At 40.8% G+C, this 15,939-nt stretch overlaps 1 protein-coding gene across 1 annotated transcript in view; it reads right to left on the bottom strand.

Annotated features, from left to right (window-relative positions):
* Window positions 1-15,939, bottom strand: part of LOC117283090 — a 495,561-nt gene that overhangs the window by 412,972 nt on the left and 66,650 nt on the right. The window lies entirely within an intron of this gene.

Raw genomic sequence — 15,939 nt, 5'->3', positions numbered from 1 at the left:
GACTGAATCATATTCCACACATTGCCAGTAATTCCAGAGAATGCGAATGTGTATCTCTGCTCGTTGGGCAGATGTAACAGAACATAGGCTTCAAACCGTAGAATAAGTCAGTTCCATACAATGTGGCATCACAGCTGTCTATGTGCGTTCGTACAGGCTCATGTCTAGGCTAATAACTCTGGTCAAACCGACATATTTTCAAGGACCCCACCATGAACATAAGGTAAATACGAACGATCTGAGATTTACGTAATTACGTAGTAGTATTTCGGTAGGAAAATCATACGAGGAGAATGGCGGTGGGTGTAAAATTCTGAGATGGGTGTTACATCAAATTCATCAGTATCACCAAAAGTTTAAGTTCCATGTTCATGCGACTGACATAGCACAGTTAAATCCTCCGTTATATTTGCCGTTTGCACAGAAAACTTAGGAGGAACTTTCAGTGTAATGATAACCAGTCATTTGAAGAAGGAAATACGTGTACAGCCGACTCTGATAATGGTGAAAGAAATCAGTGTAAGTCCAACAACGGCCGCTGTCCAAAATAATACTGGTATAATAAATCAGCGACTATTACAGATCTTTGGAGAATCACATGCCATTCTCAGTGTACGGTCAATTGTTTTCAGGCAATTCTTGACCACGGAAATCGGACAGGAAATTTCGAAAAATTTTTGAAAATTGACAGTCGCTTATTGGGAGAACGAAGAAGACGGAGTGTTGGGAGAGGAATTACAGGTCAAGAAAAGACGAGAGACACAAACAAATCAGCGGTATCAGCAAGAAGAAGGAGCAGAAGAAGATGCAGAACATTAAAGATGGTTACAATACAACCAAAAGAAATAACCTGTGGCTTTATGCAGATAATTTTCCTCGATGACCCGACCCTACAAACCAATCCTGCCGCGGGACAGTATAACCGAAAATGCTGGACATGCCACAGGACCTAACATAGAAGAATCTGAATTTTAAACGAGTGATATTCTAGCAAGGACCAGAGGTGACGTCGCCAATGTCCGTCTAAATCATGATTTATTTAACGACGTTGTTTGTAGCTTAAACTTATTTACTTCGAATGTTAGGATGATTGCTAAATAAGGAACAAGGGAAGTGGAAGGAAACGGTTCTGGCGTAGTGTATGATGTCACCCCATCATTTGCTTGGAGGGACTGAGTAAATCCACGAGAAAAATCAATCATAATAGCCGGTCTCTGGACTGAGATTTGAAATTAGAACCTCTGAATACCAAGCGGGAGTTCTACCACTCTGCCACCACGTTCGGGTGGGCTTAATGTAACAGCATAAGTGGCAAACAAATTATGTGCGCATGTGCGACAGAAAGGCAAACAGAGCCGCTGTACGTGAAAACGGACAAAGAAACTTCACTACGTGGCACATCCGACAGTTTGGAAGAGCTGTATTATTCGTTCTTCCTGCTGTGACCAAAAAAAGTTCATAAACATAATTGCATTTGCGTCTAGTGAGGAAGATGCATTTCCAGATCCAATAGACTGGACACAAGTGGCAACAAACACTGTCCTTTTCCATCTACATGTTTGCGGTGTTGTGTAACTTCAGCTGCTGGCGTTACAAAGAAGAGTGAAGCGCCTGAAATGAGAGGCTGTTTTACGTATGGGCTAAAATTGCTTCTCGGCATCTCAGATGCATACCTCTAACCAGAAGCAGAGAAGTCTAGGTAAAGAATTAAATGTTATAAAGTTGTGTTTCTCTAATTAAAACCTAATTTGTTTAATAGCATTTAATTTGTACATTTAATACTCTATTCAGATTACAACGCCGTTCAATTCGTGAATTTATAAATCTTAGCGAAATACTTATATTTTCCTCTGCCCTCTTTAAAATACACATCCCCCACCAGAAACCCTCCCTGCAGCTGGCGCCATTGAAGTCCGCTGCTTTGAAATTAACTTGGTTATCATTCTTCCTCTCAATGCCATTTTAACGGTTCTGTGCTATTCTTAAATTTTGTAAATTTACTGTACGTCCTCTTCAGTTACCATCCCAATAAAATGAACTTTGAAATTTCGTATCATTTCATTATTTATTGTTATTTTTAAAACATATCTCGTGGCCCATATAATTCACTGATTTATGTTTTTGCTGTTGAGAATTTAAGCGGGAATTTTCTACTGTTTTATTTATTTGAGAAACTGATCTATAAGACCATTTTCATTCTCAATGTTTATTACCTAGCCATCTGCGTACAGTAATGTTATAAATATGTTTCATAATATTCCATTTTTCTTTATTCTATAAAAGGTCATCAAAACCGTCAAGTGTGGTTGATGTTTCTTTTCCTTTCTTTAATAATTCATCCTTGTCATGTTTCGGTCGGAGTGACCATCTTCAGAAAGACATATCAATAGATGCGGAAGGCACTATTACAATGTCATTGGTCACTACCAATACCACACAACACTACTATTACAATGTCATGAATATAAAATATAAGCATTTAACAGTTACAGCGATGTTCTTGTATTTATTAAAATGTTTATTAGTCATTACAACTAGTCTAATTACAAGTATACTTTAAAAGAACTTGTTTAAAATCTAGAACCCATTTGGATCGTGTCTTTTATACTGCTTCCTTTTAAAGGAAGATGAGTGTCTACGGTAGGCCGCACGCCGACATGCGTCAAGACATGTAACAGTCAAGACACGACGTCTGCGACATGATGCAAAGAAAGGAGCACAGTTGAAACGAATAAGATTATAAAACCCGTCGCACACCGGTCTGAATCATGATGCTGACAAATCACGAATGAAGCAAGACTGCGTCTTTTGTCTCTTGTCTCTCTGCTTGTCTTGACGCAGTTTGTGTGCGGCCGCCCTACAACGGCGTGGTTCTCTTGTTTGAAAAACAGGACTTGTTAGTGTCGTCTAGTTGTTGGGCCGCGCCGTGTTGTTATACATGTAAAGGATGAATTATTAAAGAAAGAAAAAAACATTTATCAATCACACGTGACGGCGCTGATGATCTTCTACACAATTGCTAGTGAGACGGACCAGGATGAACCAAGTCAAATTTACTTGTTCTGCTTGTTCATTCTCCAATGGAGTCATCTAAACATAAATTACATAACGAGGGAGAAAGAACATATCCTCTCCTTAGATCACTTGTTACAGTTTCTTCCTCATCTACTTGTATTAGATTTTGTAAAAGTAGTTTAGAATTTCCATGCACATTGCCTATTACCTCTGCCAGACGCAACGAAATAACTTTCCGCCTTAACATTTTTCATAAGAGTTCCCTTTTGAACATATCTTACATGTCAAAGCTGTTTACATAATCTGTATATAACCAATTATACTCAAAGTTATATTCTCTCCTCTTTTCTGGAAGCCTGAAACAAAAATTATACTTACACGAGTAGGGGCCTCAGCTCTGAAATGCCAACTTTCATTCCATAAATATTGTCACAGATATTCAACTAAGCCTCTATTTACAAGAAATCTTTTTTGCATATATTTCACATACTGCAAATATTAAAGTAATGCCTCTATAATTGCCATTTTTATATCACCCTTCTCAAATTTGCCTATAGGTTTCACTCTCGCATTCATCCAGTCTTCGTAAGGTAAAAGGTAAAGATATCCCTGTAACAGGCCATGAAGGTTCATAGGGTTGTGAGACTTTGAGGGTCCCACATTATCTAGGCAATCGGCTCACAGACAGTGGTAAGGTTGTCAGCCTTACGCGCCGGCCGCCCTTTACCCCCCCCCTCCCAAGAAGATTCATGAGTCGACCACAAAGCCATAGTTAGGCTGGAAGGATTAGTTCAACTAAAAAAAAAATCCACCTCATCTGGACTCGAACCCGCGACCTTCCGGCTTGTATCATAGTGCCTCAACCAACTACGCTACCGCGTGCCCCTCCAGTCTTCGTATGGGACGTACACTCCATATATCATTAACTTCCTTCTTCTATTCCGCATAGAATAGTTATTAATCGTTAATTTATGTAACTGTAAGCCTCTATTATTTTCCTCACTTCCGTTTACCTTCAGAGACATGTCTTCTCTTCCCAGTCTTCTATTTTCCTATTCTTTTTGCTTTAATGCCTCTCAAAGCCCATTCAGGGTCCAGGCCTCTTATTCAGCTGCGTGATTATTTTTCACAGACGGTAGAACTCCTTGGACGAGTGATTAGCTCGTCGCAAGGCCTCTACCTAAACACAGGACAACACAAACACAGAGCAAACGCACGCACACACCAAACATCCATGACTTAATTGGGATTCGAACCCACGATCCCAGAGTCCGAGCGAGCGAAGACAGTTTATGTCTTAGACATACTGTGGCTACTGTGGCAGAAATTGTTATATTGTACCCCGCTATATATTCATGCAGAATTGCTGAATTACTGGAAGTTTTGATTCTTCTTAATTCCATTTCTAATGTTTGAGTTTTACTGTTATTTTTCATTCTAAGTACCCATTGACAATTCTTCAGATATTCAAAATTCCAATTCATTGTCCGTTCTGGATCATTCGCCACAATATGAATTCGCGTGTGTAGTTTTTCAGAGCTTAAGAGCGCTAACAGTGTCAATTTATATAATACTCTGACATATTGTGTAGCATAAAATGTTCTATGAATATGCAACGATTATCTTGTTATTTTTGGCGTAAACCTTCTATCGGTTTGCTATCTACAGTTCTCACAGCAATCCGTTTTCCCACTCTCCGGGTTTCAAAACTCTACATTCAATAGCAAACAATTTAATTATGTGGAGCTGAGGCCTTCCTAAAAAGAGAACATTTCCTCAGTCCCTGAAGAAACTTCATGAAACCCTAAAATTAATTACAATGTTCACGTGAACCAGCCACTGGTTTGTATAATGTGCCAGATGAATCCAGTTCACACCCAGACCTAATTTCTCTCAGATTCAGGCCTTCTATCTACCTCTAGGTTTACCTAGTTGCTCTTTCCTTTACGTTTTCCTACCAAAATCTTATGTGAACTCAGTTGACTTAATATGTTTTTCACCTACAAGCAAGTCCTTCCTCTTCCACTTTCCATATTTTCACAATGTGAAATGAAGTTATGCAGCTCTTCCCTTCGATACAAGTAACGATTTGAACGAGGACGCTGTAAGGGCTTACGAAATGGGGCATACAGAAGTATCGTCATACAACTAATGAACATTTCTCTCATACTTATGAAATTAAAAATCCGGTGACGAGAAACTTTCAGTGTAGGGCTTATGTCTGTAGTCATGTGGCCATTCTATTCCCCCTATGAAAGATAGACATTTAAACCATGGGGACTATTCGCCAGACATCATTTCCAGAAGCACTTGCCGACACGTGGTATAGCTCCCATATTTGCTGATTGCTGACGGGTTAGGACCGGACTTTCAGCTGCTACCTGTCCGCATTATCTTTACTTCCGCGTGGACTGTTTCTGTATGTAGCATTGGTTGTAGAGCAGTGAAAACAGGCCACCACCTCCAGCAAGTCTCTGCTTTATCGGCTTACAGTTGGATAATTCTTGTGTCAATCAAATAGCCATATTTACGACTCTGCCAAGTCAGGTACGCATGAATTGGAGAACTGAATTGCGGAATTTGTCTTTAGAAGCGTGCGGAATAATCACGAATACCAAAAATTTAGTTTTTCGTTGAAAAACTTAAAATTTAGAAAACTGATTCCGAGTCAAACTCGGAATATGATATCTTGTTCTATTCTGAGTGAGATTGGGCCGCGCCATAGCTCAAGCGGTTAGTCGCTGGCTTCCCACCACGGCGACCCGGGTTCGATACCGGGTCTGGTAAAGTGGCACTTGTGGTGGACAAAGTGGCGCTGGGGCAGGTTTTCTCCGACTACTTTGGTTTCCCCTGCCAATCTTCATTCCACTAATTGCTCCACAATCACCCTCACCTATTATCTGGGGCTGTTACAATAGGCCACAAGTGGCTGCATTACAAGGGATTTAGTCCCACCCCACTAGCAATAAAAATAAAAAAATCCCGAGTGAGCATTTCAGTGCCTCCTGACAAGATATAGATTCTTAGGCCGGAGCTGGGCAGACGCCTGAATGAAAAGTGCTACTTACAAATTGTATACAAGTCAGCGGTCCGCTTACTAGTTTAATTTAAAATCGGGTTCCTCAGTAGGCGGTAAGAACGTGCAGTAACACAGATATCATAAGTTTAATCTGAACCTCAAACAATAATTTTTATTCAAGAATTTACGACAATTAATGTGTATGTATGTATTATGAGAGAGGGTGGGTTTCCCCATACACTTAGACCAGTTATTGGTCCATTGTGCGTCCCCCTTTTAATTTCTACTGTCGCCATACCCTACCGGTAACGGTGCGGACCATCAGCCCCCGTAGAGCCAACGAGGTCGGCCCCCGGTACCTTGATGCTTCCCCCATCCACCAGAGGCATTGGAGACTACTTGGGCGGGAAAGGGCCTCTAATTGAGCTCAGACGTCTCCTAGAGACATGAGGTTCTTTTACGTGCCGTAAATCTACGACACGGGACTCACGGCTTAAAGTACCTCCCGGAGGACTTGTTCCCTGAATTTTTCCACCCTCCGCCGGGTTTGAACCCGCGTACCTTGAATCATGAGTTGGGAACGTTACCCATAGACTACGGAGGCCGCTAATTAATGTGTAACACTGGTACGAAATTTCGCAAACGCTAAAATATAAAAATGCAAACATGTTACCAAACGAAGAGATTCTGAATCAGTATGAGAAAGTATGGGATGGTGGGGAACAAGTTTACTTACTAAGGCCTGCATTGCATCCTGTGTACTTCGCTGTATAACTGGTAAGTGCTAACACGAGTTCAGGTGGTTGTCCATGGAAGAGAAATGATATTTTGACCTGACTGTATTCATCATCGGGAAAGCAGATTCATATTCGTAACGAACCTGAAACACGTTTCTGAGATCTGAGTAATATTCGTCGCTCATCAGGTTGCAGGGACTGACTTCAGAATTGTGTCTTCCATCCGCACGTAACTTTGAAGAAGAACTCCGTATGCGACAACACGTCATTCTAATGAAATTACGATTCGAATCCCTGTTGCGACATCTTCCACTTAAGTAATATCAAACTGGCAACGCTTTGATCGTAAGGACTGGTTCAAATCATGTAAAATCTCGCGAAAATCTTCCAAATTCTGGAAGAAGAGTTCCTGTTAACTCAGTTTTTCTTGCGGTCTAGTAGCCAAAGTTTCTGGCTATATATTCTAGGTCCCGGGTTCGATTCCCGGGGCTATAAGATTTTCTGAGAAGTAGTGGTCTGAAACGGTGTCCATTCAGCCTCAGGAGGATAATTGAGGAGATATTTCAAGGAAATAGCGACTCCGGTCTAGAAAACATAGATCAACGGCCGTGGGGATCAGTTGCGCTGACCACGCGACACCCTCTATCCGCTAAGGTTGACGCTAACTTTGCCGACAAGCAGCGGTCGCTCGGTCGGTATAGTTCGCTTGCAGATTCAAGCCATGAGCTTAATGTTTTACTTTTAGACTTAAAGAAAGTATTTCGACTTGTTCTTCATTGATTGAACAGAGACGATCATGACAGTAGCGCTTTTGTTTTCCTCTGCAATACAAACTAAGCATATTTTGGTGGCTGTAGTATACAGCTGGTCGTGAGAATCAAACTGAATAAACCATTCGCCCCTTGACACTATGAATTACTTTACGTCCTGCAGCAAGTCTCAGTTGTAAGCTCCTTCGCTAAAACAACGAACATGAGCGTGACACAAGAGTTCTCTATGCTCGAAATCTTTTTCTTTCATTTAGGAACTAAATAACATCTTCCGAAAATATGCTACGCGAAACAGAGAACACAAATTTCATATCCTTAATAGGCCTGTGTTGCATGTTCAACACCGTAAACTTATTTGAATTACAAATTCATAAAAAGAAAATGGCGGTCCACTGTGTTAGTACGGTCGACGTCTTGCCATGTCCCTTTTTAGGCAACGGCCACTTCATTAATGGTACTTGTTACTTAATTGATAAGTTAACTGTGAGGGTCTATTTCACTGATCAAAAAGTGTCCTGATTTTAAGCAACCCGAAAGTTCATTACCGTGTTCACAAAGGTTATTCGTTAGAGTCTTAACTGTGCTACTTCAAAACAGTCGACGCACTTATGATCTGTCTTTATAAAACTAGTGTAATGTTTTCTTTGATTTAATCGCCATGGCAATAATACACTATGCTACAATACTCTGATATTTCATCTCTTTTTGATCCTAATAGAATCCTTCGCTCTTTTGTTAAACACTGTCACTGCATGAGTTTCACTTGGATTGAGACATAGCGCTTCGAGCCCATACAAAACGTCATGCAGGATTCCAGCTGTGTAGACTGCAAGCTTTAGTTCTTAAATGGAATAGCGATGATAATAAATTTCATTTAAATGTTTGTACATATTAAATCTTGGTCATTTATTTACTTCTTTCTTTCATCTACGAATTTAATTTATTTGACAGCATCCTAAAAGGATCTGATGAAGAAGAATGTAATTTTGTTTCTCTCTACGGACGAATGAACCATTCTCCTTTTAAGATTGTTCCCCCCTCCTTGTTATTCAACCTGAGAACTTCCTGCAGAAAATGAAATATACGTAAACACAAATACAACTACAGCACCAAAGGCGAACACTCACATTCTGTTCAGTTGCTGTAACCAATTGTTGACCGATTTTTTTAAATTTTCACTCGATCTCATGGGTTTTAGATTGTTTCGTTACAATTAGCAAACTGACAAAACAATATATGGAGTTCAGAATCTTGAATTACTCGTACTATATCATTCAAAATGCCGATCACGGTAGCCGAGCAGTGTAAGACACGCACTGTCTTCGCTCGCTCGGAAGGCGGGATCGTGGGTTCGGATCTGTTTCCTGTGAGGTACGAAATGAATTCTTATATATTGTTCTTATACATTGTCGATCACGGTAGCCGAGCGGTCTAAGGCATGCACTGTCTTTGCTCGCTCGGAAGCCGGGATCGTGGGTTCGGATCCAACTCAGGGCATGGAGGTTTAGTGTCTGTTTGTGTGTGTGTGTGTGTGAGCGCGTTTTTATGTATTTGTGTACAAGTAGAGGCTTTGCGACGAGCAGATCACCGGCCCAAGAAGTCCTACCGAATGTCTGAGATCTAGTAAACCGAAGTGAAACGGAGAGATTCATGGAGGTAGGCCAAGGCCAAAATTGGGGCTGTAGCGCCAAGGAAAATCATTCATAATACACGTATTTATACCTGAAGCAGTGCCGACTTAAACTATGTATTATAAAAGCAGGTAATCCTCCATTCGAGTGACTGGACTGAGGAACACCAAGAAAATATAATTAAGATATAAGGAAGAGGTGTCTGTAGAACACAAGTCTCTTAATAAGGTATTAATCCTGGAAGGGTACACAAATTCATGAAGGATGAAGTGCATGGAGGTTGGATGAATTCCTGTGAAATATATTGAGAAATTACAAATAACTCTAGGTTTAGAAATCTGATATTCAACTACAGAGGAATATTTGTAGTTACTCCTCCCGAGCATTCACTATGGTGTAGCGTGCATGAAATTTAGCAAAATGGATTCCTTTCATATTGATATTAGATTTCCTTCTTAAACAGAATTGTGAGACCCAGCATTCCAATAAACTACAACAGAAAAATCCGTGGGGAACTTTCGACGCCTCATCTAGACATTTTCATCAATACAGAAAGGCTAGCAGGAACTGGAGTTTAATAATAACACAGTTTTCCGGTCTATATTTACACATTATATCCGTCAGCCTGGAATTTCTTCTTCCAATATTAGATCCAATATACTATATTTTAAATTCTGTATGACCCATCTTCATGTTTATCTTAGTCACCTTATACTCCCCTTCCACGAGACCGGAAACAAAGGATAGATTACGAAATCCACAGGCGTGCGTTCATTGCAATCTCATCAGTACTGGCCACAGTAATATTCAGACATGTGATGTGCAGTTTGTCTGGAACTCGCATCTCAGTCACTGCTCTTAAGAGACTCACCTGTGCGACTTGTAACTTTTACCCGTCTTTCTCAACGATTATGTCTTATGCCCATAAGCCGATTTTCTCGCTGTCATTGTGTTGTATACTACAATCTGTTCTTTATACTTGTTTCATTTCTAACCTTCTATTTTACTGTGCCACGTGTGCATTTGAGTTACCTTTATGATTAATATTTCTTTCATCCTGATATGAAATTTCGTACTTATTTACTTATGGAGCTGAGCCCTTCGGGAGAAGCCGCCAATTCTGCAGCTACTCAAGAATTTCTAAATATTATATGGAACCCGAAGGTTCATTGCCCTCCACTGGTCCCTACCCTGAGCCAGATCAGCGAAATCCATACCAGCCCATCATCTTTCTAAAATCCATTTTAATATTGTGCGACAACCTACGCCTTGGTGTTCCCAATGGTCTCTTTCCCTCTGGCTTTCCCACCAATATCCTATATGTATGTATCTTCTCCCCAATTCATGCTGCATGCCCTGCCCACGTCATCCTCCTTGACTTGATCATTCTAATTATACTTGGAGATTATGAAATTTTGTATCCAAAAAAATTGATTTTATTTCTTCACTATCTCTCTCCTTAATTCTGACACCTGAGTGGTCGGTTCGTCTATGTTTTGCTTTAGGCGCTTTCTGTTGCTGGCCTTGAATAGCAGGACCGTAAATTAATGAAGAAATGGAACGAATGTGGGGGAAGTCATCGTTAGTTAATAGAGATGCTACTTCGGATCTACTGGAGCAACTGAGGAAAGTCTTGAAAAACTTCAGTCAGGATACCAGGCGGGTTGTCCGAGATCCTATGGAGCATCCCCCCATACACAAGTGTAGAGCGCTACCGCTATATTAAGCTGCCCTGTCTCAACAGCCAGATTATACACACGCCAGTTTATTAAATTCTTGTATCAGAATGTTATCAATAAACAAACGGTACAGTCCAATAACGTGCAGGAACTGCGGTTTCTTTGTACCCAAGGGCAAAATATTTCATTTTGCTTACTCGAGATTCTTACACAGAATTAATTAAATATTTCAAAGCCTCTAAACTATAGCAGAACTGCTGCAAACAGTAACTAATAGCCTCCAATCGTACAGAGAGAATTAAACAGTGAGAACAGCGTTCCACGGAAATGTTTCGGAGCACTTCAGAAGACGACGCAGGGAAGATATTGCATTCCGCTCTCAATAGCAGTACAATTCTTAATGTCTCGGAGGACATCCGAGCCCCTGAACGCACCCTTTGTGTACAGTGGTGACGAAGAGCTGTTCAGACATATTACTCGTAACAAGTTACAGCTGCTGCACTGTTTGTGAGAATCTTGCCCTCAGACATCTCTGAAATATTTAATCTGATGTCAGCCATATGACAATGGTTATTTCTGAACACGGACTCAATATCATAGACAAGTGGCGTCTGGTGGTGGTCCTTCAAGTCTTTATTAAACTGAGCTTTAGAGATGAGTGTTAACAAACTCTTTCCCGTTTCTGTTCCAAATTAACTTTTTCGAAGAGAGTTCCCGCAAGAAGTTCTCAGAAGTTCCACCGTTTGAGTTAACATTGGAGGGAAAGGTTCTTAACCTCTGATAAAATGAAGTGCTTATGACACTCATGAACATAAGAGCATTACGAAAAGTGCTGTGATTTGTTTCCTTAATTAGGCGAAAGGAATGGAATGTTGAGGTTACATAGGTCTCTTTTTAAGAGACTTTAAGTCACTTGAAATTTTCTTTGCTGAATCAAATGGATAAAGAACTGGTGCGTAAGTAATGAATTACGCCAATAAAATAAAATCCAAATCTGAGGAACCTACGCTCAAACTTATAAATATTGTGAACGACGAGAAATCTCCATGAAGCACAGTCCTTCAGGAGCTAACAGTCACTCAGCTAGTCAAAAATATTCCCGGCGAATTATGGACCCCAAAGTTTCACTGCCGTGTTAATAAGAGCCCGTCTCTGGTCCTTATCTTAAGAAGGTGAATGAAGTCGACATACTTCAGCCTCATTTCGCTACGATCCATTTTAATGTTATTTTCCATATGTACCTAGCTCTCCCAAATTATCACTAACTTTCAGATTTTCCCACTAAAATTTATATGGAGCTTTGCCATGGGTGCTACGTACACCACCTACATAATCTTCCTTGAATTAATCTCCCCAGTATCTGGCTGTCGTGTTGTCTCGAGGAGTTTGAACAGTGGAATCACTTTAGGGGAATGCACAACTTATGTCAACTTTATGCTCTGTTATTCTGTAGTGACAGAAGCCTAGTAAGGAACCACTCCCCTATACAAGGTGTGCTCCAAATTAAATATACAATCTATGACTAAAACTTAAAACCGAAATTAACGGCCGCGGGGATTCGTTGCGCAGACCACGTGAGACCCTCTATCCGCAAAAGTTGCACTAACATGGCCGACAGGTGGTGGGCGCTCGGTCGGATTAGTTCGCTTGCAGACTACAGGTCACTGCAGAAGAGAGTAGACCGAGGATAAAGAAATAAGAGCGATTTAAGAATTGTCATTGAAATTCTGGCTCAAAATGAGTAATGCTCTGTCCCTGTACTTTGTCGCAGTTGTTGAATACTTTTCTGAAGACCTGAAGTCCAAAAGTAAGACATGAGACAGATGTAACTTCTAATATTTAGAACGTATTTATTTCAAGTTATGCATTAAAACGTAAAGTTGTCCTGTGCGTAACAAATTAAGCACTACGTCATGAAGGCGTATGGGGGAGTGGATATATAGACCCACGTATCCTTGACCTCGGCACTACCTGCAGAAGAGTGGTCAGCTTCACGCCCCGGCCGCATTACCCCCGGGGAAAAACCACCGGTATCCATTGGAGAAGAAGTTGGCGGACCCCAGAGCAGGTCTAGACAACATGCAGAAAATGTAATTTGTTTCATTCTAGTCCGTCACACTAACAGGTTCACAATTAAGTTTATTTCAGTCCAATGTGACATATAATGCTTCCACCACTTCAGCACTCAGTTACCCAACATGTTTCGGTTCATAATGAATCATCATCAGAGGTATGCCTCTACGATCAGGAACCCACTTATACGTAAAAGTTTTTAAGAGTAGAAACACTTAAACCATTCATGATGCTCACTATACGTAGTTGTTGATTTTTGTCGTATGGACGTTGACGTATTTTTTTTGTAATAAGAACGTTTTTGAATTGTACTACTTAGAAGTGGCGTAGTTGCAATCACTTCTCTAATGGATAATTAAAAATGGAAGATAAAAACCAACCCACAATCGTTCACGAATAAAATTCTTATCTTAAAATAAGTTTATATACACACTCATAAACATAATATTAACGTAAGGAAGGCTGCTGTGGTGAAACAAATTGAATTTGTTATATAAAATACAGTGGAACATTTTTAATTATCCACTAGGGAAGTGATTGCAACCACGCCACTTCTAAGTAATACAATTCAAAAACGTTCTTATTACAAAAAAAAATTATGTCAACGTTTGGGCTGGTTTCTCAGTTTCATGATGTATTAGCAAAAGATATTAATATGTTCTTTACGAACGCTTACTTTTAACATCCCTTTCTTTCTAGCCAGACGAAATTGAAAAATCTATGTGTATTCTGTAACTGAAGTTTAGTCAGTTGAATATTATACCTTTAAAATTGAAGCCTAATATTTAGTTCTCATTCAAAAGACAATTAAAAAAAATCGAAATTCTTTTGGACGATATACGAACACAGAAATCATTACATACACTGTAGAATATTCATCATCTTGAAGGTGCAGGTTGCTAGGACACCACAGGAAATTCCTGAGTGTGCCCAGACAGTGCCGCCACACAACGGGGCGTAGGGATACTACTACAAGACAATGACCTCAGTAACTGGGAAGATGAAGAATGAGACACTGCTTCTAAAAGTTGGATTCGAGCTTGACGCTGCCTGGATAAAGGAGCACTTTTAGCATCTCACTGGGTACTGAAAAATAACCTTGAAACTCTCTGGGGACCACGAAGCAAGGAATCAGATCACAAAATATGAACCGAGAAGGGGCAGCCGTCGCTACATCCAGGGACACGGCTTGCTTGCGCAGAATTTGATGCCCTACAGGATGCAAGGGGGCAAATATCATTTGATGACAATCCAATTTACCGTTAGTTCACAGCGGTTGGCTGCTGAATGTGACGAATTCCAGAGCCGCCACTAACAGACAGGTGTCTGTGAGATGAATGAGCAGGCTTCTCTCAACATGACACGGCAGTACACCACTTACTGTTGACATATCTGAGCCCCGTAAACCCAGCTGTAACAGTAAAACAATATCCAGTACACGTATACTAAACAGCCGTAAAATAACTTCACGCGCAGGCAAACGCAAGTGAATATAATTTATGAGATACTAAACGAAAATAACTTATGCATATTGAGATCGCTACTCTACTTTATGTTGTCTTTACCGCTATATATTATTACCAAAACTTGCCCTTTTAGAATTACAGGGCGTTCAGTCAAGGAGGTAACTTCGCACCACCGCTGACCGGGCCCAATATTCCTCACAGATTGCTCCTGTAACTTATCTGTAACGGCGCGCGTTTATCAGCGCTAATGACTCATTCTGCTATCAGCAGTTACAGCAGCAATCTGTGAGGACTGTTGGGCCGGGTCAGCGGTGTTGCGAAGTTCCTCCTTAACTCAACGCACCTGTACTTGGTGTTTGGACTCTGTCCATCGTCCGGTATTCTAAAAACTATAAAACACTCTTTCTAAAGGACCCAACTGAGTATGTTTCTTCCCGCTGTCACCTGAGGAAGGAAAGAGATCCAGTTTCCGAAACACTGTTTTTTCTAATTTCTAGAATACCGATGGACATAGTCCAAAAAACCAGTACTTCTGAGTGTTCCACACCACCGTTAAAATCCTTAAGAATCTAATTTCCCTTTTATTATTGTACCAATGTTCATGTACCGTTATAACTCACTGATAAGATCCATCAAGACATCTGAATTACCAAACCAAGGAGTGGAGGAACATGGTTTTCTTACAGAAAATATATTAGGAGTAAAAGTGTTTCATACTTTGGAGATGGCGGTTAATACTCCGGGCCTAGGAATCGGCTATCCTGATGACCTGTGGTTTACCTCAATTCCATCGCGCAATTATTGCAGTAGTCCCCCAAAACAGAGAGCAGTCACTTCCACATGGTTCACAGCCTGCGGCTCTATTTAAGTCACGTCCTGCTATTTCAGGGGACTCCCACATCATGTACTCGTATATACACACATTCCACGAATCATGTTCTGCTGTGGTACTTCATTGCCATTTTATCAACTGAACAGTTATACTGTGTAATAGTTATAATATTAACGTAACGTTAAAGTTATCTCTGTGCTTAACTAATTAAGCACTACGGCATGAAGGTATATGGGGGTGTGGATGTATAGATCCACATTTTCTTGACCTCGGCACTAGCTGGAGGTGACTGGTCAGCTTCACTCCCCGGTCGCTTTACCCGAGGGGAAAGAGCCCTCGGTACCCATTGGATATGAGGCTGGGTAGGCCCCAGAGCCGGTGTCGACGACGTGGAGAAAATTCTTGACACCACCGGGACTTGAACTCCAAGCACTCGGTCGTCCAGCTCCTAGCTATTCGCTATACCGACTACGTTACCCCGGCTCCTAATAGTAGTAGTACTAGTGGCAGTGATAACCACAGTAAATACTTAAATTAGGAGTTGGGAGATCTCTGACAGTTCTACGACTTTCTACAAGCCAGTAGGCAAAAACAGCTGTTGGAAGGTTTGTATGTATGTTGTTGCTATGGTGCGGAATTCAGGGCAACCAACAAAGGAAACAAATCAGTGCTCAGCTGGACAAGTTTACTGCGACAGTGTTCCAGCTCACAACTTAG

Source organism: Cryptotermes secundus, unplaced genomic scaffold (genome assembly GCF_002891405.2).
Source record: "Cryptotermes secundus unplaced genomic scaffold, Csec_1.0 scaffold328, whole genome shotgun sequence".
Classification (NCBI taxonomy): Eukaryota; Metazoa; Arthropoda; class Insecta; order Blattodea; family Kalotermitidae; genus Cryptotermes; species Cryptotermes secundus.
Note: the sequence above shows the minus strand (reverse complement) of the source record. Positions and strands in the feature narration are given on the sequence as shown.